Source organism: Canis lupus, chromosome 33 (assembly GCF_003254725.2).
Source record: "Canis lupus dingo isolate Sandy chromosome 33, ASM325472v2, whole genome shotgun sequence".
NCBI classification, from domain to species: Eukaryota; Metazoa; Chordata; class Mammalia; order Carnivora; family Canidae; genus Canis; species Canis lupus.
The window spans coordinates 15,956,660-15,984,390 of record NC_064275.1 but is presented as its reverse complement, the minus strand read 5'-3'; the positions used below and the strand labels follow the sequence as shown (position 1 = coordinate 15,984,390).

General features: G+C 39.2%; 2 long non-coding RNA genes across 11 annotated transcripts in view; one reads left to right on the top strand and one right to left on the bottom strand.

Annotated features, from left to right (window-relative positions):
- Positions 1-27,731, top strand: part of LOC112678658 (uncharacterized) — a 97,470-nt gene that overhangs the window by 25,326 nt on the left and 44,413 nt on the right. For 7 of the 10 annotated variants that reach the window (XR_003147766.3, XR_003147754.3, XR_003147759.3 and 4 more), the window contains 2 exons: positions 7,880-7,992; positions 26,574-26,667. This is a non-coding gene — a long non-coding RNA (uncharacterized LOC112678658). Of the gene's footprint in view, positions 1-7,879; positions 7,993-14,331; positions 15,332-26,573; positions 26,677-27,731 lie in introns of those variants that run through there. The other 3 variants (XR_003147764.3, XR_004811480.2, XR_003147769.3) reach the window with 3 other exon arrangements.
- LOC112678694 (uncharacterized) lies at positions 3,232-10,874 on the bottom strand. The gene is made up of 4 exons (XR_003147774.3): positions 10,767-10,874; positions 10,210-10,295; positions 9,485-9,585; positions 3,232-3,433 (listed from the first exon to the last, which is right to left on the bottom strand). It is a non-coding gene; the product is annotated as an uncharacterized LOC112678694 (long non-coding RNA).

Sequence of the window (27,731 nt, the reverse complement as noted above, 5' to 3'; positions counted from 1 at the left end):
AGTAATGTTAGCTCCTTTCTCTCTCCTTTGTGCTCTTGTACACTCTCTTTCTCTCTTGAGAGATTTTCTCCAATCTTGTCATCTTCAAGGAGCAGTACCTAGAACACTCATTCTGTGAGTTACTTTGTCGTTCTAGTCCATACTGATTGGCATTCGGCTTTAAGTCACTCTTAGTTTTAGATAGGGTCACCAGTTTGCTATTACCTTTGTAGTTAGGTGGGTAAGTATATCCTGAATATTCAACAAAAATGTCTGTGGATGTGTTTTATTTTTACATAGCTACCCTAGTGCCTAACATTGTGGGGAGGTAATCGAGGGGCTCCAAACTATGTAATTGATTGTTATTAGCTAGGACCCAGCAGATATGTAAGATGTTGATAAAGCTAATCTCTAAAAAGACAAACACAGTGGTTTGCCCACTTTGGGGTTGCAAGCTTCTAGTTAATTAAACAGTCATCCTTTCATTCTGTGAGCTGACCTACTTCTTAAGATAAACTATCAGCTGGTTGAGGTTTATTTCCCCTACATTCTTCTTCTACAAAAATAAAAGCAAAACTAAAATTTCTCACTCTGTTATTGCATTTGAATTTCAGTGACTTTGGATAGCTAAGCACATATTGTACAGTCCCCCACTCTATTCTTTTTTTTTTTTTTAAGATTTTATTTATTTGTTCATGAGAGACAGGGGGCGGGGGGGCAGAGGCAGAGAAACAGGCAGAGGGAAGCAGGCTCCATGCAGGGAGCCTGACTTGGGACTTGATCCCGGGTCTACAGGATCACGCCCTGGGCTGAAGACGGTGCTAAACCACTGAGCCAACCGGGCTGCCCACCCCCACTCTATTCTTAAGGATTTAGATGATGGGTTTAATTTTGCTGGTGTGAGAAAACAAGATTCGGGGAAAATAACCAGTAACATTCCTGCCAGATGTGATCAAATATACTGAGGAAAGACAACATAAGAACTGTTCTTTGGGAGCTCCTAACCAGCATACACTGAAGGTGAAATTGAGACTTACATGTACCTAAGTCTCTATTTACAAGTACATGAAAAAATTCACAGCTAAAGCAGTTGCAGATTATTAGATAAACAAAAATAATACATCTTAGTGTTTATAAATAGTTTCTTTCAATAAATTAGTGTCACTCGAAAGAAATTATTATCTATGATTAAATATATAAATCCTTGCTGTGCCTCACTCTAGAGCACCTTATGTGTGAAGTTGCCCATTTGAGAAGCAACTCAAAAGCAAAATAATTCAAGAGTCTAATGTGACTTTTCCTTTTAGGGCTAGGGTAAATATATATTTTACTTTGTTCAGGATAGTGCTGGTTTATTCCTGTTGTCCTAATATAATTATACATTGCATCCACTTTCACTATCAAAAAGTATCTTAGTTTGAATAATATTTTTTTCTTTATCCTTTTTAGGGTCTTACTTACAGCTCTATTTTTTGTGTTCATAGCAATTTATAGCTTGGGGCCTATCTCTCCAGATTGGTATTAGTGCCTGTCATAATGTGGATCTCTACTCATGTTGGCTAAATGGTTCCTGTTGCTTGTTTGTGTCCCCCTAAAAGATATGTTAAAGTTTGAACCTCTGTTACCTTATTTGGAAATATGACCTATTTGGGATTCAATATTCACAGATGTAGTCAAGTTAGATGAGATTATACTGGATGAGAGTGGGTCCTAAATCCAATAACTGGTGTCTCTATAAGGGGAGAAAGATTTGAGGACACAGAGGATACATGAAGAACAAGGCATGTGAAGACTGAGGCAGAGGTTGGATTTATGTTACCATAAATGGAGGAGTGGGAAGCATTTCCAGCAACCACCAAAAGCCAGAAGACACAAGGGAGGATTCCTCTCTAGGGCCTGCAGAGGGAGCGTGGCCCTGCCAACACCCTGATTTCAGACTTCTAGTCTCCAAATTGTGAAAGAACAACTTTCTCTTGTTTTAAGCCACTCAGTTTGTGGTAAGTTGTCACAGGAGCCCTAGGAAACTAGCATATTTTCTCACTTCACCTGTTCTGGAAGATAACTGAAAGGCTTGTTGGGTTCACAGAGTGAACCAAGTCTCTGTAACCCAAGGCTCCATGCCCAGTGTGGAGCCCAGCATGGGGCTTGAACTCATGATCCTGGGACTGAGATCTGAGCTAAAATGAAGAGTCAGATGCTCAACCAACTGAGCTACCCAGGTGCCCCTCTGTTACCCAACTCATATCATCCCAGATATGTATTTCAAATAAAGTAAAATATATCCTCAGTTTTGGCTACCTTAGCAAATCTCCCAGACTGAGTTTTGCATTTGGCATAGAGTCTGTATTTTAAGTCAAATCATCCAATTATATTCTTTAATTTTGGTGAAAATCTTATATAGCATGGCAACCATAGGTCAACTGACAAATTGTCAGAAACTCTTAAAAATGTTCATATAGGTAGATGAACATAGATACAGATTTATCTATTATAATATTTTAAGCAGAGTATCTGTGTTTAAAAAATTTATGTCTATATTTATGTAGTTGTAGCTGTAATATGGATATTTATATATTCTATCTCTGTCTCTCTTTTTATGCCTGTATCTTTATCTGTATATGGTATTTTTCAGTTTCTGTCCATCTGTCAGTCTGATCTGACAATTGATGGATAAATCAACAGGTATTGATAGATATAGATATATAAAGGTTATTTACAGTTGCAGGAAATGCTGTAAATAAAAACTGGCTTTCAGAACACTTCACAATTGGACATCACTCATTTACAAAGATATTGTATGCTTTTTGAAGCTATCTTCCTTCTCTTGCTGTCTATTCAATGGGAATAAGATCTACATGCTTTACTAAGCTGCTGTTAGGATTTAGGGAAAACATTCAAGGCCTGATGGCACTAATGGCAGAGAGACCCGGAAGGGGTGGATGCTGCTGAAACCCTGCTGAGGAATAAGGAATGAGCCATCTGGGCCTCCAGCTGAGGCCAATTGGATCCAGACAAGAGCTGCCAGCAGGAATGGTCTGGATCTGGATGACGGCCATCCCTGCCAAAGGAAGTGGGCTGGCCCTGGAGCAGAGGGATCGGGATGCTCTTCTCAAGAGAAAGGACTTGGAAGACAGGTCCTCTCAGAGGTCACAGTAGGGACAGACATGTTATAATTATTAACATTGACGGAAGGCCAGCAAGATGATGAGTACTGTTGAGAACATGGAAGCATTCTTGATTTTTGTCCAGGGAATCATTTATTCTGGCAAAGAGGTCAACTCTGGCTCCTCTGTCCCTTATATTGTAACTCTGCAGAGGAGTCATTTACTTGAACCAAAGAGACCAACCTTTTTCTTTTATCGATCCCATCCAGATGTTATGTTTCTATTGAAAATTTCTTTCTTCTGGTGCTGCTGCTCTCATCCTTTTGCTCTCAATTACTTTGGCATCAATTCTGGAAGAAAAGAAACATCCTCTGGTTCATCACATCTTTTATATTAGTTTCTACAATATTTTAAAATGGTGTGGTTTAATAACATTATTGCTTCCCTTCGTAGATTATGTAGTTACTAGATTTGTATTAGCACCTCTTTAATTCTAGAGTAGACAAGAGGGAACACCAAACGAACTCTCATTATCCACAGTGGTTTATTCATTGGGTTTAAAAATAAGCTCTTGGTGAAGTTATGTGAGTTATGTGATTTTTTTGGGGGGGGGGTTAGTTTAGATAAAAGATGATTCAAGGTATTTACTATATTTATTGACTTGACCTGTTCTTTTGCAGATCAAGTCTGTGCCTTTTGATACTTCTCTGTCCATTAATATCACAAAAAAACATAGTAACATTGTTGCCATGAGTACCATGACAGAGAATTTAGAGAATTTTTGTTCTTTAACCACCTGAAGCCATTTTGTGTTTTTTGTTTTTTTCCCATCAAATTATTTGGTTTTGGCACTATTTGGAGAATTGTTAAGAAATAGTTTATTATCAGAAGTGTGCACCAAACCCAGAAATATGTGCCAGACCCAAGAGTTTGATTGCTTTTAAAATGCTGTGTCAAGGTTAACACTGGAGTTTTTGATTCATTTGTTCTAGGGTAGATACACACTGTAATTTCGAAAACCATCCCAAGTCAACCTCATGCATATCCTAAATAAGTGTCATTATTTTAACAAATGTTCTGTTGTATATCATACTCTTGGCAATCCAAGGGTTTCAGTACCAGCCTAGTTTTTGCCTCCTTTCTGCCTTTCTCAAAATGCTAATTGTACTCTGTATGTAATGACAAGTTGTTCAGTTGTCTTTATACCGTAGGTCTGAAAACTCAAGCCCATCAAATTCCATATTCCTAGCAGTCAGACTTTTCCATAGCTACCAATACCAAAGATTTTTATTAATTTGAGAATCTTAATGTCCCCAATTAGACCTGTTGACAATAAGCAGGGTGAACTTATCTAGACTTAGTCTTTTTTTGTTTCTCATGTGCCCAATACTGAATAGTATAGGGTGAAGAGGGAGGTTGGCATTAGTGAGTTGAAGCAAGGGTCCTCATCAATCAGATAATTAGTCATCAGACATCCATCTTCTGGGTGATGGAGAGTAAATGGAGAAGGGCTGAGCCAGCAAAGTAAAAAGTGAGATGGCTAACTCAGTCTGCTAGGACTATAAACACAAAACCAAATAAAACAGCAACAGAGGATTAACAAAATAAGAGAGGGTTAAATAGTACTGTATTAGACTATATTTCATTTGAGACTGTTTCTACTGGAACACATCACAAGTCTAAATTGGAAATAAAAGCTATTAAGTTTCAGTCAACCCATGAAATTATTACTGCAAACATTCATTATTTTTCGAAGCTGCCTATTGACAGCCCTTGCCTGAAGAAAGAATTATATACCCAAGTCACAGTGGAACACAATCACTGAATTTCAGATTATAAATTCATCACTGTGCTCGTAAGCCCATGCCATTGTTTCAAGTAATATTTAGGTAAAATATGTGTATATTTTGTATTTCTTCACATTTTGGTGCGATATGTTGCCTGGTGGAAATCATAGTGCTGAAAGTCAAATGTGCCAGATTATATTCAGAGACCAAAATTAGAATGTCTTTGTATATTAAAATATAGGGCAGAGAATAAATAGAAAAGTCCGAGGATGCAATTTTGAACATATGTACAAAATGATCTTCCTATTATATGGATAGATATATTGCTCATTTGTCATTTATTCATTCAAAGAAGCATACTGGGCAGCTACTCTGTCCCAGATAGTGAGCGAGGCAATAAGAAAACAAGGTGGATAGGTCATCTTCTTCTCCCAAAGGACAAGCAGACAAGCCGCAGACTACCAATAGAGTAAGGAGCTTTAGGGTTGTGCGTAAGGGGCTCTGGGAGCACAGAGCGGGGATGTTTAAGTGGAACTGGGTAATTAGAGGAGGACTTGCAAAGAGGTGCCACTTGAGCTGTTTTCAAGGGGCATCAGCAGAGCAAACAGCGAGAGGAAGTGAAAGAAAATTATTCTGAAAGAATGCTAAATTAAAATTCAAGTTCCGAATACCCTTGTAAGTTTTGAACAAGGTTTTGCAGTCTTGATAGAGTTCCTTATCTTGGCGTTTGAATCTCCAGAGTGCCTTTGGATTCTTGATCTTATGGGCTGCAAGATTGGACAAAATCCACTGTGAACATTGTTTGGTATTCTTATTTCTGAGGAATGCATTTTTGAGAATGGCAACTTCAACAGACTTTCTCTTTGTTATGATCTATCTTCAGAGAGATTTATTCAATTTTGTAGGATTAAAAAAAATTCTACTTTCTTTATTCATTTTGCATTCAGTGAAGTACCATATGCTGCAGTGTAGACAAGTTGGGGAATGGATGATTCTCCGTGTAACAAGGACATCATTAAGTGATCTGATACATCAGTTCTAATTAGAACAAAGTAAACTTCAGTTCAAACTGAGATATCCATTTACATAGAGCCCCTATTTACCAGAGCAAGACAAATACTTTTTATAGGTCAGTGTACTTTCAGAATAGAATCTGATACATTTTCAGCATAAACAATGTGAAGAGCCTTTAGATTTCTGTCTTACATTTACTGGGTCAGTAGAAACCCAGCAAATTTCTGGATTGGTCTCCGCTTAGCAGGGAGATATGAAAAGCACTTTTGTTTGATATTTATAAAGATAATGAAGCATATAGACAGGAAAATTTATATTCTGGAAGTAATGTAGTACTAAGGAAAATATATCCAGATTTGTTCTTTGAGTAAGAAATGTGATCTTCGAAAAGACCAAGTTGGACATTTGCTGAGTTAATTTGTTTATCATGCATAGAAGGATTTTATCATGTAGTGTGGCGATGGTTGACTACAGTCATTACATTATACTAAGTGTACATTTTGTAGACCACATATTTGGTGTAATTGTAGCCTGAAAATAAATTGAGTCAACAGATAAAGTATTTTGAGAAGTCTAAAGATTAGGCTGAAATTTGAAGTTTCCATACAAAGTTCAATTTCTGGCAGCGCCAAAGAGAGATTCATTTTTCTGATATTTTTTGTACAAATTATGTACACAAAATGCTTCTTCCTTCTGCTCCATTTTCCAAAGCTTTGGCAATAGGTTAATATGTGCCAGTGATAGAATTTCAAGTGCTTTACAGGCTCTGTAAGCACATGATGGATTTAGGATAATCTGTGGATTTGATTTCACCAGGCTCTCCTGTCCCATTCTCATCTTTCTTCCCCTTTTCTTTCTCTATCTTCAAGTCATATAATAAGTCAAACTTTAAAATATTCCATTCATCCCTCATCTCAGTGTTAAAAGAACAGTCATGATTGTCACCCAGTGAGAATCGAGTATCTAATACACATGCCCCCAATGCCATGGCATTTTCTAAACCAAGCCTAATCTGAGAGAGGGAGACCTAGGCAACTGGAAGAGTGGCCTGTGATTTCTGTTTTTCTAAGACTTGAACCTTTTATATCCATGTGTCACTTTAAAGTGTTTCTGCCCTCATCTTCTGTATATACTTACTTACTCATTTGATGCTTCTACCTCCTTCGATTTCTTAAAGTTCACCAAGTTTGCAATGCATTTTCACCCCATGTGTATTTACTCATGTTGATCTTTCTGTCTTGTTACTAAAACCTTTCACTCTTGATGGATCCATCCAAGGGTCATCCAAGGTATGACGGAAGGACATCAACAATCTTGGGCACAATATCTGTCTCTTGCAGCTTCACTATCTTGGGAAAGTTATTTAATCCCTTTGAGCTTTGATTTCCTCAACTGCAAATTGGGGATAATATGACTATTACGTAAGAAAAAAATGTATAGTCCTCTTCCTCTTCCTCAACCTCCTCCTTCTGTGAAGCTTTCTCTGATGGCCCTCACTAGTCCCTTACAGTGAGAATCTTTCCATCCTGTGTGTTATCATGCCTGTTTGCCTTGATAAGGAAAGTCCTCTCTTATTATTAAAAGTCCTCTTTTATTATAATTGGATGTTTGAACGTACATTTTCTCTTGTAAGCTGAAAGCCCCATGGGTGAAGGGACACTATTTTATTTAGTGCATACTAAACAATTCAGTAAAAATGTGATGGCATTTGAAAATGGGAATTACGTGATCCTCCCCTCCCCCACGCACCTTGCCCTGACTTTCCCTAAATCATCTTTTGACATTATCTTTTCTTTCTTTCTTTCTTTTTATTCTTTTTTAATCTTTTGGCCTTTTCTAAGATTTGATGTTATAAAACTTATATGGTATTAAAGTTGTAATAGACAATAACATAATCTCAGCTCAGTTTGTCTAGTTGGTGGCTTATTTTGTTTATTATCAGAGAACTGAATCATTCCTGAGTGAAGGTATTCTTGTATTGTTATTACATTTCAGGATGCCTTGGTCTCTGTCCATTACTTCCTACAGATTGATCAAAACTGAGGACCTCGTCAGGGCAATGATGAGCTAAAAAGCATGGCAGTGTCTCCTCTGGTGTCTGCCTTATGGTGAGTTCTAACACTGCACACTACTAAACCGTCTTCCTCACTTTGCCTATGTAGGCCCTTCTAGAAGTACAGGACAGAAGAAAAAGTGTGTTGAATGTGCCTGTGCTTGGGTGTCTGGGAGTGGTGGGGAGTATGTGAGCACGCCGAGAGATGTTGGTGAAGGAACATTTGGCATGCTTCTTCTACATCTGTTGGAAAGAGCCAGCCAAGCCACCTGTTGTATTTCAATTCCCCATTCCTCAGGGACCTGGCTGCTTGCAGCAAAAGGTTTAAGATAGCAGAAATCCACAAAAATAGAGAAGTTATAGGTCACCCAGTTCTTTACACCGGGGATCCCCATCAGACCATTCTCTGCAGTATGCTCTTTAGTACAATACAGAGCATTTCTAAAACAGTGAGCTCTTTGTCTATCTCAGTTTAAAACATTCTAAGGGACAAAGGTTTAACTCTCTTCTAAGGGAGATGAATCCAAAAATCCCATTGTTTACAAGGTCAAGAAATGTGTCCCTGATTGTCAGCCGACAGAGTCACTTTCAGAACTTCCTAGTATTCTCCACCTCATTCCTTTTGTACCTTGGGTCTTGAATGGAGAAGGCTCTGACTTATTTTGGCCCATAAAATGCCCTGCAGGATGTCTCAACACATTGAAGAAAGGTTTAATCTATTTCTGTTAAAACCTGGAGAAAACTTTTCACCTCTCTCTAGGAGCTACTAACCCTGGGATGCTCTCTTTTTCTCTCTCGTTTTCTGTTACCTGTTCTGTCTTTCTTACAGTGACCACAGATTCTAAGTATTATTTCTGTTAGCTTGTTTTACAGTGACCACAGTTTCTAAGTATTATTTCTGTTAGCTTGTTTTTGAATTTTTCTTTTCTTTTTTCTTTTCTTTTCTCCTTTTCTTTTCTTTTCTTTCTTTTCTTTTTTTCTCTTCTCTTCCCTTCACTCCCCTTCTCTTTTCATTTTTTTCTTTCTCCTTCCTTCCTTCCTTCCTTCCTTCCTTCCTTCCTTCCTTCCTTCCTTCCTTCCTTCCTTCCTTTCTTCCTTCCTTCCTTCCTTCTTTCCTTCATAAAGCTTTATGGTAAAAATGTAAATGTTGCTTTCCCAATTTTCTAATCCAGAGAGTCTTTCTTAGTCCAACAGAGAAATTCAGAGGTGATCTGTTCCAACTCCTTCATTTTTAACACCAGTGACTAATACTCAGAGTGAGGAAGTGGTTTTCTAGGAAAAATCAGGAAAAATTTCAGTGCCGCTAGGCCTAGCCCCAAAAAGTGCCAATAATAACTTTTCCCAACATGCAGAGTGGGACACTGTCTTAGTCCCTATCTGTCCACATGGGGATAAGAACTCCCTAGATGTGCTAACGTCTTTGAGAACTTACCACGAAGCTCAAAGACAGCGTGGCAGCAGGGAGGTGTAGGAGTTGTCAAGAATCCCATACCTGTCTCAACTAGTCTGTTGGATGTCAAGCTGCCTGCTTTGGGATGTCCACTTACTTGGTTATGGAGATTCATGGCTCATTTTAAAGAACAGGGTCCTGATCCCGACTTAGCTGTAGTGGGTTCTCAGTGTTAAATAGTTGCACTACTTCTGGCCTCTGTTGGAACAAAGAATTTATTTTGAGCTTTTACAACAAGAAGAAGGCCATGTAGCTCCTTCTGTAGTGCAAGCAAGTGGCCCATATACCTCAGTCATTACCCATTAGGCTCAGGAACCTCCTAGCATTCAAATAGTCTGACTGTCTAGGCTACCACCAATCAGCTCCTAGCCTTGAGACCAATTAATCTCTTTAAGACTCAGGTTTCTTATCTATAAAATGAAAAAAAGAATATCAGTACCTACCTCATAGAATTGACTTGAGGATCAGATAAACTAGTAAGTGAAAAATACTGTCATGTTCAAAACAGTAAACATTAGCTCACAGATCTTCTTCAACTTACATGGGATTACAGCCTGATAAATCCATCAAAAGTTGAAAATACCGTAAATTGAAAATGCATGTAATATAACTAACCTACCAAACATCTTAGCTTAGCCTAGCCTACCTTAAACGTGCTCAGAACACTTCTATTAGTCTATAGTTGGGCAGATGATCTCACACAAAACCTAGTTTATGATAAAGTGTTGAATATCTCGTGTAATTTATTGAGTGCTATACTGAAAGTGAGAAACAGAATGGTCGTATGAGTACAGAATGGTTGTAAGTGTTTCAGTTGCTCACCCTTGTGATCTCCTGGCTGTCTGAGACTCTGGCTCGCTGCCACTGCCCAGCATCACAAGAGAGTTATCTTACCGCATGTGGCTAGCCTGGAAAAATATCAAAATTCAAAATTCAAATTATAGTTTTACTGAATATGTATAGCTTTTGCTCCATTGTAGAGTCAAAAAATCTTAAGTTGAACTATTATAAATTGGGGACCATCTCTTTTTTTTTAATTCAAGGTGCCCTGAATAAAAATGGAGTCACTCTGAGAAATCTGCCGTATTTCACTGTCACTGGCCACGGCTGGACTCTAGCCCTCTAAACAGTATTACAACCTTGCTCAGGTATTTCTGAGAAGGCGACATGGGTGTGTTTTTCAGACACTCATGAGCATCAGTGCATTTGTGCAGCCCTGTTGCCTCTTCTAGGGGCTGCTGTTGCCACTGAAACTGAGGGTTATCTTGTAGTGAATTGAGGCAGGAGAAATGCCTCTCTTATATTTTGGGGGTTGTCCTTTATTAGAAGTCCTTCCAAAGTAGTAACTTACACTCCCTTGTCTTTTAGTTTCTACTCACAGCGTCTTAGAACCTGAATATGAGTTCCTAGAAGGCTGGAATGGCAGAAACCAAGCTAGTTCATCAGTTGAGCCTTTGGGTCTGATTCCCTCTTAGCAAGAATTCTCTTCCAAGAGGTTCCACAGTCTCCAAGACAAAAACACATTGGCAGCCAGGTTCCTAGTCCCCGACTCCCCAGGCATGTTTGAATTTCAGCTGCGGGGCCCTTGCCAGTGGTGATTTAACCTGAAATGGCAAAATTCACATCAATAATGCTCATCTGAGTGAAATTAAGGAAGATGTTAACTCATTTAAGGGGAGGAAAGTAAGGCACAATGTATGTGACCAGCCACTATGCGAGTCATAACTTCTCCCAGGCATTAATACGTACCACACAGGAAAGCTATGGGACTTTGCTTTTTGATCTTAACAGCAAAATCCTCTATCTGTCTCAGAATGGCTAATTTAAAAATCCAGTCTGCCTAAGGCCTGTCAGGATTTAAATGACTAGTATTGGTTCTCATTTTTTGCCTCAACTTTCAGCATCTCTTAAAGCTGCCACTTACTAATGGGCTAGGTGTGGGAGATGCCAGGGATAACAAGGAAGTGATTTGTCAGCTTAAAGGATGTCACTGGTCATCAAAGAGTCCCTGTTCTTTGTGTGAGCTGTAAAATCCATCTGAGTCACAAATTCAGACGGGTGACACTTGGTATATCCACAGAAATTGAACATTTATGCCAATTACAGACTCTGTACATGAGGAAGAACAGAACTGATTTAGCCACTAGACAGTAACTCACCTTAGGGCTCTGAAAAAAAAAAGCATAATATTAAGTAACAACCAAAAATAGAAACTAAATTCGACCTAATTCCAATCTGCTGCCATCACTCTATTCCTTAAGGGTTGTGGAGACAAATCCTCACAAAGAGATGGACTACCTAAAATAAGTTAATTGGAATTTTGTGAAGCAGACATATGAATATATATATATACATATATATACAAATATATATATACTATATTTGTAGTATTATGAGTATAAATATATATAAAAATATATATAACAAGAAGTGTCATAAAGGATTAATAACATATATGATGTAGTTCCTACTTGCAGATTTCTACAGTCTAGTTCAAATAAAGATATACAGGTGGAAAAGGAACTGGTAATTCCATGAAATAATTTTGTGTCACATAAGTGGATTAGATACTTGACATTTAGGGTGGACTCTTTTAATTTGGGATGACAGGGGAGTTTCCTCTAGGAAATGGGATCTAACCTGGACTTTGAAAGATGGGAAAAGTGAATATAGGTTGATAGTAAGAGGGAAGGAACTTCTTTGTTAGAGTAATGAAGTAAAAAAAAAAAATTGCAGAGACAGGATAATCCAAGTTGTTTTGAGGGGGACTATGAGTAGACCATTTAAATTGGACCAAAGAGGTGAGTATGGGAGGACAGCAGTGGAAGAAAAGCTGGAAATGCAGGTTGGGCTCCGTTGTGCTTTCTTGAGTGCTAGGCTAAAGATTTAATATATTTCTGAATCATCAAAAAGAGCACTATTGAGCCTGATTACACAAAGTAGTATTTTGAGGAGTGAGTCTTGGAATTGCATGGGATGGATCAGGGAGGTGAAACTAAAAATAGGCAGGCTAATGAAGAGGCTTACAGTATTCTGTGGGGATGATGTTGGTGGAATCTGTAATATCTGATGGTTGATCTAGAAAGAAAAACCTGCTTAAGGATGTGGGATGAATGAATGAATGAATGAATGAATGACTGATCACAGGCTTTGGTGACTTACTGACTTGACAGGTGAAGGGAGAGGGAGAATGAGAAGTGACCTGAGGATTTTAGCCAGGCCTACTGGGAACACTGTGGGACCAAAATCAAAAGTGGAGAGTTCCAAAGGGCAAGTGGTTTTTACTTGGATTGTTGCTCGGGCTCCCTAAGTGTCTTTTTGAGAAATAAACATCTTCAAGTTGGCAAATTAAACTTTAACTCCATTTAAATCTGACCTGTAAAGGCCATCTGTTGAGGACAAGTAAAATTAGGTATGAGAGAGAAGACCACACAGTGTATAACAGGTAGAGAGGTGGTATTTTAAGTGTATGCACAACATCATTGACTGCCTTCTGGCTCTCTTAGAAATTATTCTCTGAAAATGTAACTTTTATGTGGAACTGCATTTCATTTATCTCTCACAAATCAGTACTATCTCTAGGGGATTTATTTTAAAAGATTAAGTAGCTAACCCCTTAAATGAACAGGGCTTCAGCTAATTATTATTTTCTTTACTAAGAGATTTTCATAATAGCATTTGAAATTTGAGAATGGTAATGCTTGCTGAATTCTTCTATATGCTAAACTGTTATTGAGTCAGGTGAGACTGAGTTTGAATACTTGCTCTCCACTTAATAAATGTGTGATCTTTTGTCAAAGCAGGGTCCTTTGTAGAATGAGACATGGTGAAGATTGAGTTAATACGAAGTGCGAAGTGCTTGCTGCAGTATCTGGCATATGGTATACTTTGAATACATGTTAGGTGATGGTTTTGTGTGTGTGTGTGTGTGTGTGTGTGTGTGTGTGTGTGAATTTGTTTTTTAACAGACTCACCAGCATTTACAAACCCCAGAACAAAATAGGGTAATTTTTCTTTAAATATTCCATTCCATATGGCCTGGAACAGTCAGCTTGGCATTGTTAGAACCGGGAAGCTATCTCAGATCTGAGGTCAGTTGGGATTATAATCAAACCCCATCAAGAGGAAATCAGTTGTTTGGTTGGTTGTCTGCAGCCTCTGGCCTCACTTAATAGGTGTTGGCTGTTGAAAATGGTATTGTCTTCCCACTGCATCCTCATGGTGCAGATCCACACAGGGAGAGTAACCATCCTAGCCAGGGCCACCCCAGCTGTAGTCACCGAATGCCAGCAGACAACTGGACCTCAAATATCACTCAACCCTTAGGTTTGTATATACACACTCAGACATGTGTTCACACAGCATTTTTCTGTGGCAAACCCACTGTACCAGGGTGGCTGGTCCAGGCAGGTTTTCCACAGAGGTAATCCATAGCTGAGACAATTCAGACCTAGTCTGGAGTCTGGCTCTCTAGTCTAGAATCTGTTCCTCATGATGAGATTTCTCTGAGCAGTTCCTAAGCTCCTAAACCACTAGCTAACCTCAGCCATGTCAGTTAGAAGTGTTTGAATAATCTGCAACTCACAGGGAACAGGAGTGCAGTTTTCCATCCCTTTCTTTCCAGAAACACTGTAGAAATGTGCTCATTCCCATTCCAGCATCCTTCGAGCTCTCTATTCTAAGGGATTTGGATAGAGCATCTTCAGTTGAGGAAAAATAAAGAGGAAACCTGAATACCTTTGCCCCATAACCATGGATGCCTATTTGTTTTACACCACTTAATTAAAAATGGTTCTTTCCACAGCTAATTGATGTCTCCACTTGTAGAAGCTGAAGGGATTGGCAGTTTTTGAAATGCATATTCTCTCATTAAAAGACTTAAATTTCTGCCTCACCAGTCATCCCTCTCCACTATTATTTTTCTTCTTATTATTATCATTTCAGAATTGAGGAGCTAAAAAAGTCCCTTGAGAAGACAACCTGAGAGGAAAGAGGCAAATCTGATTCTTTTAAAATCCTGCACTCAAGTCAATTACCATGCTAGCTTTGGTCTGAATAAAAAGAAGATCCTCTAGCTTTTTAATGAGGTTTTTCTTATATGATATATCGAAATTTAGGTGCATTTCAGATGACCACAATTGCCTTTTTTTTTCAATTAAAAATTTCTTATTAATTTGTGCCTTTAAAGAAGCCTCAAGAATTCTCATTTCTTATACTTCAACTTGAAAACCAGATAACCACCTCTTCTACCTGTGGCTTTAATAAAAAAAGGAGAAAAAGCCTCGCTATTATAGTGTGATCACTGTTAGTTTGACATCCCCATCAAAGGAAACAGCTCTCCAAGTAAGGCTGTCCTTAAAGCCAGAGACAGACTTGTCAGTAACTCAGAGCCAGAAAAACTGGATTTCTAGAACTGTGATCAGACTGTCAGGGCAATGCTGCCTCCATGGGGATCAAGCTGAGCCCACCTGTCTGAATTTTTCCCAGACATAACTAAGAACTCTAAAGATGAGCCCTGAGTAAAAGACACCAAATGATTGCATCACTGTTCCCCTTGAGGGATTTGGTCCTGAAGACTTTGAAAACTCTCTTAAATTAGCTCTAATTAAATGCTGTGAATCTGCTCTTCCACCATTCAGGAAATGGATCGCCTCATTGTGTTTTTTTTTTTTTCATGTTACTAACAAAGTGGGAGAATGGAGATTCTTTAAAAGATTAAAAGCATAGAAGGAACCTTAAAAAAAAAAAAGGAGTTAAAAAAACGAAAAAAGAAAAGAAAAAATGTCTAGGCTATACTGGATCTCCCGTGGATAAATGGATGGTGGCCCTAGATAATAATTCAGTATGTCTTAACAATTTGTTGGGATCACTCAGGTGGTATGCTAGCCATATGGATTATGGAGTCATACGTATAGATTATTGAGACGGCTACCAGTGCCTTTCACACCACCGTGGCTTACTGCGTATACAGACAAGAGAAGTTATTTTGTAGACTATTCCTTAGGGTGTGTGTGTGGTGGGGGAGGTGGGCTGGGGGCTCATGAGACACTCTCGCTCTAAGTTGTCCTGACAAAATAGATTTATTTAAATATTTGCCATAAAGTGTTTCTGCACAAAGGAAATGTTTTGTGGAAAGAATTCATGACACCATACAAGCATGTTTCTTTAATTGGAAATTGGATACCCTCTACTAAACATTTTATTGGAGAATTTATTTCACACTTTATGAAGGACCCTGAGAGAAACACTTTGTGATTAACTATGATTGTCCATATATGAAAAATGATTAAAGGAACAAGAATAAATATGCAATTAGTAGGGCAGGCTTCCAATCCTTTATTCATTTTATGCCATTTCCAGCAGTACCATTTCTCCCAAAGATAGTAGTATTAGGCTGGACATCATTAGGCTGACCTAGTCAGTTTGGTGTCCTGTTATCTTTTATTGTTATTTTAACCTTTAATGCAAGATGGATATAAATAGAAAGCTAAAGATGCCATATAATCCTTCAAGCAGTTTCATTTGAACAGAGGGAAAAATGAGGCCCAACATTTCTGATGGTTTTAAGTTCTTAGATAACACTTGTGACTTACAGACAAGTGGCTTTTTGTTTGGCTTTAGTTTAGGTGTTTGTTTTGTGTGATGGGTAAATCCTGTATACTCTACCACTATGGTCGCCAGAAAAGCAGCATCGACATCACCTGGAAACTAGTGAGAAGGGCAGATTCTCAGGTCAGTCCCAGCCTTGAGGATCAGAAAATCTGCAATGGGGGTCTAGTGGTCTCTGTTTAACAGCCCTCCAAGGTGATTCTGAAGCCCACTCAAGTCTGAGGACCACTGAACCATGCTGTCAAATTCCCTCCTCTCCTTGCTTTGCATTCCCAAGCACACTGTGCAGAGAGTACTGTCATGACCTAACACAAAGTAGAGTTCAGTGCCTTTAATGAAACCTGCTGGCTTTGTAGCTTCATAAGCACAGAGTCCCAAATAATTGAGCTAAGCCTATATACATAAAGGAAATATGTAAGTTTTCCCCCACTCTTTCCTTTTTTGGGTATTAAAGGTCTCATTTCCAGTTCTGAAGTACCTTAATTTTTGGGCTTGAAGCAAGTAATTTAACTTCTCTTATCCTTGTGGTCTTCACCTGTAAGCACACATTCTTGATAGGGTTATGAGTATGAAATGAGAGCCAGCTAACACTAGCATACACAAGGGCCTTTAGGGGAATTAGAAACCAGTGCTCCTCCTGGGGGGACCAATTTTCAGAAAGCATCATTTGTTAGGGCTAACACTGTATGTTGTCCAAATCTGGCCAGGAGAGCCTCGGCTGGATTTCTGCCCTGCCTTTTGCCTTGGCATCTGGACACCTTTGTCCAGGGTGCAGGTGTATGCAGAGTTCTTGAATGAGACAGTGTAAAGCAGCTGGCATATCACAGTTGTTTTTCATACAGTATTTCCATACAAGACACATATTACACATAAACATACTTTTCTCAGACATATCTGTCACATGGAGAGGAGCATACCTGGTCATCATTTGGTTATCAGTAAAGATGCTTAAACTGCCTAGTTAAAGTTTAAAAAGAATTATCCTAGTTCTGAATGCTGTGATGCATGGACCAAATTAAGAGGTTAATTAAAAGCATTTCATTTTATCCTTAATGCAGAGTACATATATCTTCTCTGGACTATTAAAAAACGAGATCTGGGAAGAAAACTGGTTTCACTATTGCAACTCAAATACCATCCATGACTTCTTTATGGATTGATGGAATAATTTAAATAGGTGACTGACACTCTCGAATAATAAGTAACACTTGGATATTATGTGCAGTGTGGAGAAGTTATTTCCTGACATGGTATCATCTAGGTGTTGAAGATTGGTCTCAAATCCTTTTTAAGGGCAAAGGTCAACCAACAAGGAGGAAAGCCTGGAGGAGGCACCAGAAGAGGAAGAGTGTAGTGCTTGGCGCCTTCACAAATTCACTTAGGGTTGACCCTTCCTAGACTTTTCCATGTAAGATCTTGAGTGTCATCACTCTAGGAAAGACCTACAACCCACTGTCATATTTGGTAGTCTTAGATTCTGGTATTCACTTTTAGCACAGCTCGTTATTACTTATTATCAGGTCCCTGGTGTGAGGAACTAGGAATCCTGCCTCATACTCATCATTACATATTAAATTGGCACAGTGAGAATGATGGAACAAAGCATGGGCTTAAAAGCAACACATTCTTTAAAGGCTACACTAAATCCTTGGACATCTATACAATACTAGGTTATAGTACAGCTACTGTAATTAAGTGTTATATGAGGAAATGTAACAAGATATGTGGCCAAAGTAAAATGCTAACCTAAATAGGATCGTTAAAATGTAACACAGGAAATAAAATTGGAAATCACTATTAGAACACTGCTCATGTTACAAGATGTCAGAATCATGCATAATGCAAGAGTGGAACTGCTTACAAAGACTTTACACAAGAGAATTTAAACTTGCTTCTGTGGACACAAGGAACTGCTCTTTGAAGCATGGGCTCTGATGAGATTCTGCTTGGCTCTAACGACATTCCAAGGGAATGTTCGTTTCCATCGGATGCATATTTACTTATAGGGTGCTGAATGAAGGAGCATTCGTACTGCGTGGCAGATTGCACCTCCACCATAGTTTTCATTAATCACCTCTCCTTTGGCATCTTCACCATTGCTTTATTATTGATCTGTTTTTTGAACCCTCTATGTGAATAAACCTACGATCACAAAATTACCCATTGATCAATGTCAGCAAACACATTCCTGCAAACACAACCTTTAACTCTTTTCTCCCTGAACCCTCATTCCATTTCATCTCTTGGGCAAAGGCCTGAAAAAACAGATGATCCTTGTATTATTCCCTGAAGGTCAACAAATCCAGATTTTGCTAGGTTTACAAGCCTGAACATAAAGCCTGTCTCAAAGAGAATACTTTTCCTCTGCTGCTCAGATTCTAAGTCCAAAGGCCTTTCTTGCACACTCTAACATCCCCCTCCATTCGTGTTGAAGACTGTGGATCACATACTGGCCTTTGTTGCCACACACTGAGAAATCACCTTCTTTGAATACTTGTGCCAAATACAAACATATTTATCCACATACTAACCTCTCTAATTTGGACATAATTAGAGAAAGGGCTATTTAATTAGTGAAAAGTCTTAAATTATAGATGGCTGATTACTTTTGAGTACATAAAGTAATAGCAGGAAATGACTAACAAAGTGTTGCCAAGTACAGGACCTGCCAGGCCTGTTTTAATGAATAGCTAAAGATCACTGAAATTAGCACATTAATTGTATGCATGTAAATTGCTTCTGCTAAGTGCATTAAAATGTTGTTCTCTTTGTAATCATGTTGAAATTATTTATTTGGTTAGTACACCCTTTTCACAATTATTCATGAGAGACAAAAAAGCGAATTTCAACAGAGTCCCTGCCTAAATCAGAATACCACCAATTACATGCTTCCACATTTTACCATGCGTACGAACGACTCATGACCTATTTTTTAAAAAAACCCAAATGCACATCTAATAAAACCCATCTTCAGGTTTACTCATTTCCTTGCTTTGTGTCTTTCTTTCAGAATCCCTTGGAGGATAAGGTGAGGAGATCTCAGGCTCCAGACTAAACTCCCTGAGTGTGAATCCTTTTCTGCCACGTCATAGCTGTGTGACTTTGGGCACGCTGCTAAATAGTCTGAGCCTTAGTTTCTCATCTGCCCTCCAGGGTTGTTGTGAAAATTAAATGGATAAAATGATGTCCTGAAAAGTTTTCTCAAACTTGCATGATGACAAAAATCACCCAGGGCACTCATAAAACCAGCAGTTCCCAGGCCCCTCCTCTGAGGTCTCTGCAGCTTCTGACTCGAGGGGAGCCACCAGCCACCCCCAGAGATCCTTATCAGCTGGGAAACATCGTTGGGAAGCACCTGGTTCATAGTATTTTCTCCTCGCTCACATGCTGTGCACTAGCTATTGCATTAGTGAGCCAAGAAAAACAAAGGAAAAGTAGACTGAAGATAGAGGAACCAAAAAGTCATCAGAGCATCCCTGACAGCTTTTTCTTCAGTACTTCCCAGCACAGCAGACGAGAGTTCACCATCTTAGGGGGAGAGCAGTTTTCTCCACAGTTGAACAGTTCCATTGGTTCAAAAGACAAATCTCTTATTGTGTAGAAATCTGTTTCTTTTGAAGTTTTGTCCATTGTTCTTGTCTGATATTTGGAGCAACATGGAAAAGTCTGCTCACCTGCACATTTGACAGCTTTTTTAAACATTGAAAAAGCGCTCTTATCTCCTTTTGATTTTCCTTTTCCAAGCTAAATATACCAAGTCCCTTCACCCATTATTGGTTATAGAACATGGTTTCTATAGTTTTCGCAATCTTGGTCACCTTCCTCTGGAGCCAACTTGAGACTGCCAGTTTTCCTCTTAAAATGTGTTTTGTGATAGCATTGGATAGAATGCTATAAATTCCTGAACAGAACAGAAGATAGCTATACAAACCGTATTTCTATAAAAGATGCTCAAAATAGATTATCTAAAAAGAATGGTTCACTTAGGTGAAAAGAAAATTTCTACCTCGACTTCTTTGACTTCCTATGTGACCTTGGACCAGTCATTTAACATTTCCAGGTTCCGAATGCCCCGTTCTCTGAAACCAGCACAGCAATATTCCTCTATCTACTTGCTCACCTCATAGTTTTTCCAGAGGGTAAAATACAAACAAAAGTGGTTTGAAGGATTATGGGCTACTTTTATAACTAAATCAACATAGCTATGAAGCTATGTTCAAAATAAGTTATTTAAAAATAAAATTAAAATGATTTGTCACCTATAAACTCCATATAAAATAAAATGTATTAGATTTTTAAAGTTTTTTTCTCTTTCATGAAGTATATCACACATTGGTTCACATTCAGTTTGTGTCAATTTAGTAAAAATCCTTGAATTTTTTTTTTTAACATAGATTGTGGCCAAGCTAGGTTATCTCTAGTTTGCAAACTGGAATTCTGAACTTAACCTTAAAAAAAAAAAAAAGAAAGAAAGAAAAGAAAAGAAAAAAAAGAAAAGCCTTTCTTGCTTTCGGGATGAGGGTCAATAGCCAGGAGCCTAGATGTAGTATGACATCTTAAAGACCTACCTGAAGGTCTGAAGAGAGAATCAGACACCATCTTCACTTCTCTTGACTTCGATTGCATTCTCTTCAGAGAGGAAGGCAGGATTTGCAGAGTGTCCTATTCCTCAGTTCATTGAAGAGATTTTATTATCAGTACTTTCTTCTCCTTTTTTCTTTTTTCTTCAGTGTGATCTCAAGGTCAAGTTTAGAGTGAATGAGAAGTAGGTCTCTCACAGAAATTGGGGCTTAGATGAATGGGAGAAATAAGCACATTATAAGTATGAAGACTTAGGCTTGCTGATGTTTTCAAATAATAATTATAGTAGGACATGTGTTTTTTGTTTTTTTTTTTTTTGTCTAACAGTGAGAATAAAAGGTAGGATACAAACTTTATAAGTAAGCATGATCGGAGGTATGCAAAATGTGTGTGGTTACACCTATGTGCATTGAAAAATAAAGAACACTGAAGGAAGTAAACCAGAATATCCAAAGCAATTATTGCTGGTCAAATTAGGATACAGGTGTTTTTTTCTCTTCATACTTGCCTGTATTTTTCAAATTTCCTATTAGAAGCTTGCATTGTTTTTATAATCAGAAACCAGTTAGCAAGAAAGTGAAAGAAAGAACTTTGCTGCTGGGTGAAAAGTTGATGTTTGTACTAGAAACAAAATTTCATGGATACATTTTTTTTTTCCTGGTGCCAACTCCGGAAGGTGGGAAAGGACGTTCTTTTATTCTTCTCCTCATTTAATGTGACATGGAGGATCCTCTTTAATGACAGATTTCAGTACGGGAAAGGCACCTGGGGCAACAATCAAGGGAGATTGCATTACACTGTGACCAAATCTTTAGAAACGCTTTCCTGTCTGGGCCATCAAACAGACTGCAACAGGTGGTAGTCCTTTTTCTTTTTTAAAGTAATTTTCAAGCCAACGTCTTACACACTGATTATCAAAACAAAACAGAACAAAACAAAACCAGGGGTTCCTGGGTGGCTCAGTGGTTGAGCGGCTGCCTTTGGTGCAGGTTGTGATCCCCAGGGTCCTGGAATCGAGTTCTGTCTCTGCCTCTCTATGTCTCTCATGAATAAATAAATAAAATCTTAACAAACAAACAAACAAGACCCTGTAGCCTATTTCCGACTAGTATTAGGATTCTCACTTCACATTAATTTTCTGGTCTTTTTTTCTAAATTTAGGAAGTCAGGTCAGCAGCACCTAACCATTAGAATGAAAGCTTCATCAAAGTAGGAATGATGTTTGTTGATTTTTAATTTATCTCTGTGTCCTCAGCATCTGGCCTAAGGCCTGACATGTCATAAGTGCCAGCGCAGCAAGGTAGAAGCAAGCTCTTGCACCAGGTGACTAGGATACAGAACAGAGCTCTCTTCTCTGCTTCCTTGGATGGCAGTCCTTGGATCAAGGACAGGGAAATCCTGAGAGATATGGGTAGGAGGGAACTGAGGAGACTACCATAACGTGAGCAAACTGGGGAGGAGCAGATAGAGGTGGGCTAGGGAATCTGCCTGGAATCTCCTCCACGTGGAACCGTGGAAGCTCTGTGCTTTGGACAATGAATTGCAAAGACCATTGTTTAAGCTCTTTGACTTGTTGCTGTTTCTCAGAAAGGGATAGGGTGAATTACGGATGGCTATGGATTCGCTCAGAAATGTTTGAGAAAGGATTAGGCTAGGGCCAAGGCTGACAAAGTGACAGATACCAGTCAGTAGGCCCCACATCCACAAGAAACAGGGACAGAGAGACTTTGGCATACTGTGACCTACCAGAACAGCTGGGGGAGCAAAGCAAGATGGGGCATGTCTTGGGGACAAGAAGCTCGGGTGACTTCAGACAGATTCCCCTGTTACTGAGCTTAAACTCTGTAACCATCTGACAGAGGTTAGGAATGTCCTGTGGGAAAGAGGTGTGGGGAAGGGCAGATGGGAGTGAAGTAGCTAAAGCTGTTGGGCCATTTGGCCGAGGGAGGCTGAGAGAAGAGGGGTGGTGAGGGGTGGGTGCTAAGCAGCCTTGGCTGGCTCACCTGAAACAGTGAGGCAAGCATCCTTTGAAGGGAAGCGAGGAAGGCAGCTTGGTAACCACCACATACCTGCAATTTGCTGACATGCATAGAACTCCTGTTCCAAAATTCCTCTCCCTGTAGTAAAGCTGCCGAGATTCTTAGGTCTTAAATTACTGGCTGGAATGTGTGAGGATCCAAATGACTCACTAGGAAAGAACTGAGTTCCTAAAGCTGGAGTTTTAAGAGAAAAACCACTTTCATCCCCTGGGAATGACAGAGGAGCATGAGTTCCTAATTGAGGGGCAGGGTGATACACACTACCTTTGATAGGCTTTAGGGTGTCAGCACCTCAATCTAAAGTAGTGACTCAAATGGTGGGATTTCGAGTACTGTGAGAAATTTGAGAAAGGTATGAATAGAGGCTTCTGAACTTCTCATGCCTGGGCGATCTGGACAGCTCCAAATTAAGGCTAGATGTGGTTTCCAAGGGATTCTTTACCCTCCCTGGAGCTATTCAGACACAGCACCGCTAAATTAAATTCACTCAAGGTCCCGTTCTGGGCATCAGGAGTCCTTTTGAGCTCAAGTCACCAAATAGCCGATTCAATAGTCAAGTCAATTCTGTGCTAGTCAGGCTGATCTTTCTTTGAAATCCAAGTCCTCTGGCCTTGACTGTTGCCCTCCCTAGGGCCTGTTGTGAATCTGTTGACCTCCTTTTAGTTGGTCTTACCTGCTATATCTAGGTTACCTGTTCAAAACACTGCTTCCATCATGGTTTTGTACTATGCGGTGAACTTTGATAGCTTCCCATGGAGCACTGGGCCTGAAGATGTGGCTCTTGAACCACCAATATTAGCATTACTTGGAAAGTTGTGAGAAATGTAAATTCGGGACCCTACTCTGGACCCGCTGAATTGGAAACTCTGGTGGTCAGGCCCACTGATCTGTTTTAACAACCCGGATGCATGATGGAGTTCGAGAACCACTGCCACAGAGCTCTGCAACCCGGTGTTCAAAGCACTCTCTCCTTTTAAAACAGTTGCCCCTTGTATTTGGTACTTCCTGATCCTGCCTTGTATTAGGATATTTTTCTTTGTGGTCTCACCTTCAGAAATGTCAACTCCTTGAGGTCCTAGTCCGTGTTTTCTAGATTTACTAACTTGTAAAATTACAAAGCTGGAAGAATCTGGAAAACCCTCTCCAATCTCTTCATTTTGCAAACCTTTGAACAGTGCCGTGTGCATGGTGGACATCAATTAACAATCACTGAATGAAATAACATGCCCACAGGGGCCATGGAGGTGAATTGGGACTGCTGAGACCTCAGTGTCATCGCCTTAATTTAGACTGTGCCTTCTGGCACTCTCGAAGGGTTTGTGAATGCCTGGGGGAAAGCCTTGGATGGCTTTGCCAATTTTTCCCTCATGGTCCCCTTGTATGGGCTTTGGAATTTGCTCGCTGAATACAAGGCAGCGCAGTGTTTTGAGATACAAATGGCAGAGCAGTTGAATTAAGAAAATAAAAACAAAACCAAAATTGATGCTGTTTTTCTTATTGCTGCTTTGAGACTCAGTATGAAATATGAATCTGTCATACATAAGAAATAATATCTTGCCTGAATATCTAAGGCATAAATAAAAATTAATTGCAGCACACAGCTGTTAATTATCAGGCTTTGGAGCACTCCAGGAGCAGTTGCTCATGAATACCTATTCAGCTAAAGATCCCCCGCTTATCAGGACATGCTGACATTGACTATGAACTTTGTTGATGGGTTGCATCTGCATAGTCTAGAGGTCCAGGATGCCAGTGGTCATTACCCTTGTAAGGGGTAGGCTGCCGTCTCATGAATGTTCACACCCTCAAGGGAGATCCTTGACTTCTAAGGATGGCTTTGGGGTGATTCTTTTAAATGCATTAGGCCATGGGTATAAGAGACATTTGTGGATGTGTCTCCATACCAAATTATTATGATTGACTATATTCCCCATACTGTACGTTGCATCCCCATGACTTATTGATTTTAAAACTAGAGGTCTGTACTTCTTGATCCCGTTAACCTATTTTGCCACCGCCAACCCTAGCCCCATCCCTCTGGCAACCACCAGTCTGTTCTCTGTATCAGTGAGTTTGTGTTTGACTTTCTTTGTTTTGTTTGTTTTACTTTTTTAGAGTCCATATTAAATGAAATAATGCTGTATTTGTCTTTCTCTGATTTATTTAGCATAATACTGTCAAGGTCCATGTGGTCACATACAGCTGTTGCAAATGCTGAGATTTCATTCTTCTTTACGGCTAAGTGATGTTCTTTTATATATATGTGTGTGTGTGTGTGTATACACCATATTTTCTTTATCCATTTATCCACTGATGGACACTTAGGCTGTTTCCATATCTTGGCTATCATAAATAATGCTGCAATAAACATAGGGGTGTACATACCTTTTTAAATTCAAGTTTTCATTTTCTTCAGGTAGATATCCAGTAGTGAAATTGCTATTTCTATTTTTAAGTTTTTGAGGAAGCTTCATACTGTTTTCCATAGTGGCTGCACTAATTTATATTCCTACCAACAGTACACAAGGGTTCCCCATTCTCCACATCCTTGCCAACACTTGTTATTTCTTGTCTTTTTGATACTAGCCGTTCTGACAGGTGTGAGGTGCTATTTCATTGTGGTTGTGATTTGCATTTCCCTGATGATTAGTGGCCTTTTTTTTTTTTTTTTTTTTTTGTTAACACTATAGGTCAAGTTCATTAAAACAAACTCACATGGACTTTCCTAATTATTTTTGTGGTGGTGGTGCTGGGGTTTGGTTTAAATAAGAGAGCTGCTACTTGCTTGCAAAGTTTCAAGGTAATTATAGTGACTGTAATTTTGGAGCTGCTGGCTCAGGTTTCTTGATCTTGTTATCATCAAGTCCTTCCTGTTCTCTAGTTTCTGCTGCCCACCCCTCTGCCCAGTGCCGTCATCATGACCGTGTCTTGTTCACTCTTCTAGGCTCTTCTAGGCATTCTGTGACTAGACCTGAGATCTGAGGTAGGAGGCATTAAAGGAACTGTAACTCAACATCTCTTGTTTCTCAGCATCACATTAGTTAGGCTTTTGGCCCACCTTTGCCTTATGCCATATTTCTAGAATCATCTATATTTCTTGTTCTTTGGGTTCAGTCTCTCACCGCAGTTCTTATACTGAGTTGTGTCTCAGGAATTTGCCAGGTTTCCCCAGGTCCTCAAAGAACCTCACCTTGCCATTCCTCCCCTCTCTCAGCCATCAGGGTGCACCAGAGGCTGACCGAGGCTCTGCTGTCACCGGTTAGGCTGTCTGATGCTGCCTGCCTGCATCTTGGGGCACTGTTTGCTTCTGAATTCCTTGGCACCATGCCGTGCTTTCCTATCCAGTGAACTTCCGCTGTTTCATGTTTGCCTCCTGATGCCAGCTTCCTAGCTGCATTATCAGCTCTTATGTATTACCATGTTTTTTAGCTACTTTGTTCTGCCTGCCAGAGTGGACACTCTCCCAGCACCTGCAACTGGGCCATCCTCCCTGGTAGCAGGTCTAGTTTCAGGTCCCAGCATCTTCCATTATGACCTGCCCACACCTGGTTTAACAAATTTAGTGAATGTAAAGTATGTTCTTCAAAACATTTATGTTTCAAATACTGTAGTTTAATCCTTACTGCAACTAGGTTACATTACATTTATTTATTTATTTATTTATTTATTTATTTATTTATTATTTATTTATTTATTTTTGTTACATTACATTTAAAGAATTATCCCCACACTTTTTTAGTACTGTGTGTGGATTGTGGAAATGGTTGCCTCTCCCCGTTTGCAGGTCTTTTAAATAAAATGCAGATGAACTTTGCTTTTAATGGAAATCCTGAGAAAAATTCTTTTGGGGAGAACTTTATATTTGAGGGTGCTATAACCTGCTAAAATTGTTCCTATTTCTGTCCTGATGTCCAAGGCAGGAACTCTGGGCCTAATTATTGTGTTTATTATCCTCAGTGTTCATCTAGGTATGAGGAGCTGAAGAATGGGCAAAAGCAAAGAAAATCTATGTGTGCATTAGCGCTCATGTGTTGTATTGGATGAGCGAATGGTGAGTAAGGTATGCACAGGGGAAAGTAACTATTTTCACTTGATAAATGTTAAGGATCTCTGTTATTATGATAGTTATTGATGATGTGAACACTTGTTATGATATATCAGGCAGTACAATAAGTACTGGGATTACCTTGATGAAGCACTTGTAAATAGATATTTATTTTTTTAGAGAGGGAGAGAGGAGGAGAAAGAGAGGGAGAGACATAGATAGATGGGGGCAGGGAGAGACAGGGAGAGAGAATCTTAAGCATGAGTGTGGAGCCTGATTTGGGGCTTGATCTGACAACCCTGAGATAATGACCTGATTTGAAATCAAGAGTCAGATGCTCAACCGACTGAGCCGCCCACACGCTTCAAGTAGATACTAATTTTATTTCCACTTCACATGAAAGCAAACAATGGTTTAGAGAGGTTAATTTACCTGAGTCCACACAGGAAATAATTGCTAGATTAGGGAGTTGAACCCCAGAAGTGTAACTCTAAATTAGTATCAGCCTGATTATACTGTTTCCGTGTTCATCACCATGATGTTTCCAGATTAATTCTTATATGACGAAAGTATAGAGAATATAGGAAGAAAATAATTAACACATTTTCAAAGGATTTTTACATTAATCTTCAGGAAAAGAAAAGAAAAGTGGCATTGTCTCCATTTAAGAGGGCAAAAGAAAGACTTAAAACCAGTGACTCTGTATTATCACAATAGCTGTGGTTTCTTCATTTGGCTCTTGTTTACTATTCCATTGTGGGAATCTACCACATTATCCTGTTGGTGGACATTTGGATTTTTTCCAGGCTTTTTGTATTGTATATAGTGTCTCTATATCTATAAACATATACATATTTCTAATGCATATTTCTCATGACTTTTTCTCAGGTATATATCTAAGAGTATATGTCTTAAAAATGACATTTAAGACAATAAATATAAAAGAAGTCCATGCATGGAGCAATAATGAGAGTATATCATGAACCAGTAGTTTTGATTAAACTAATTCTGTGAACCTGGGGAAAAAAAAAAATTGGTAAACCTGAAGTCTCACCTTTCCCCCCCAAAAC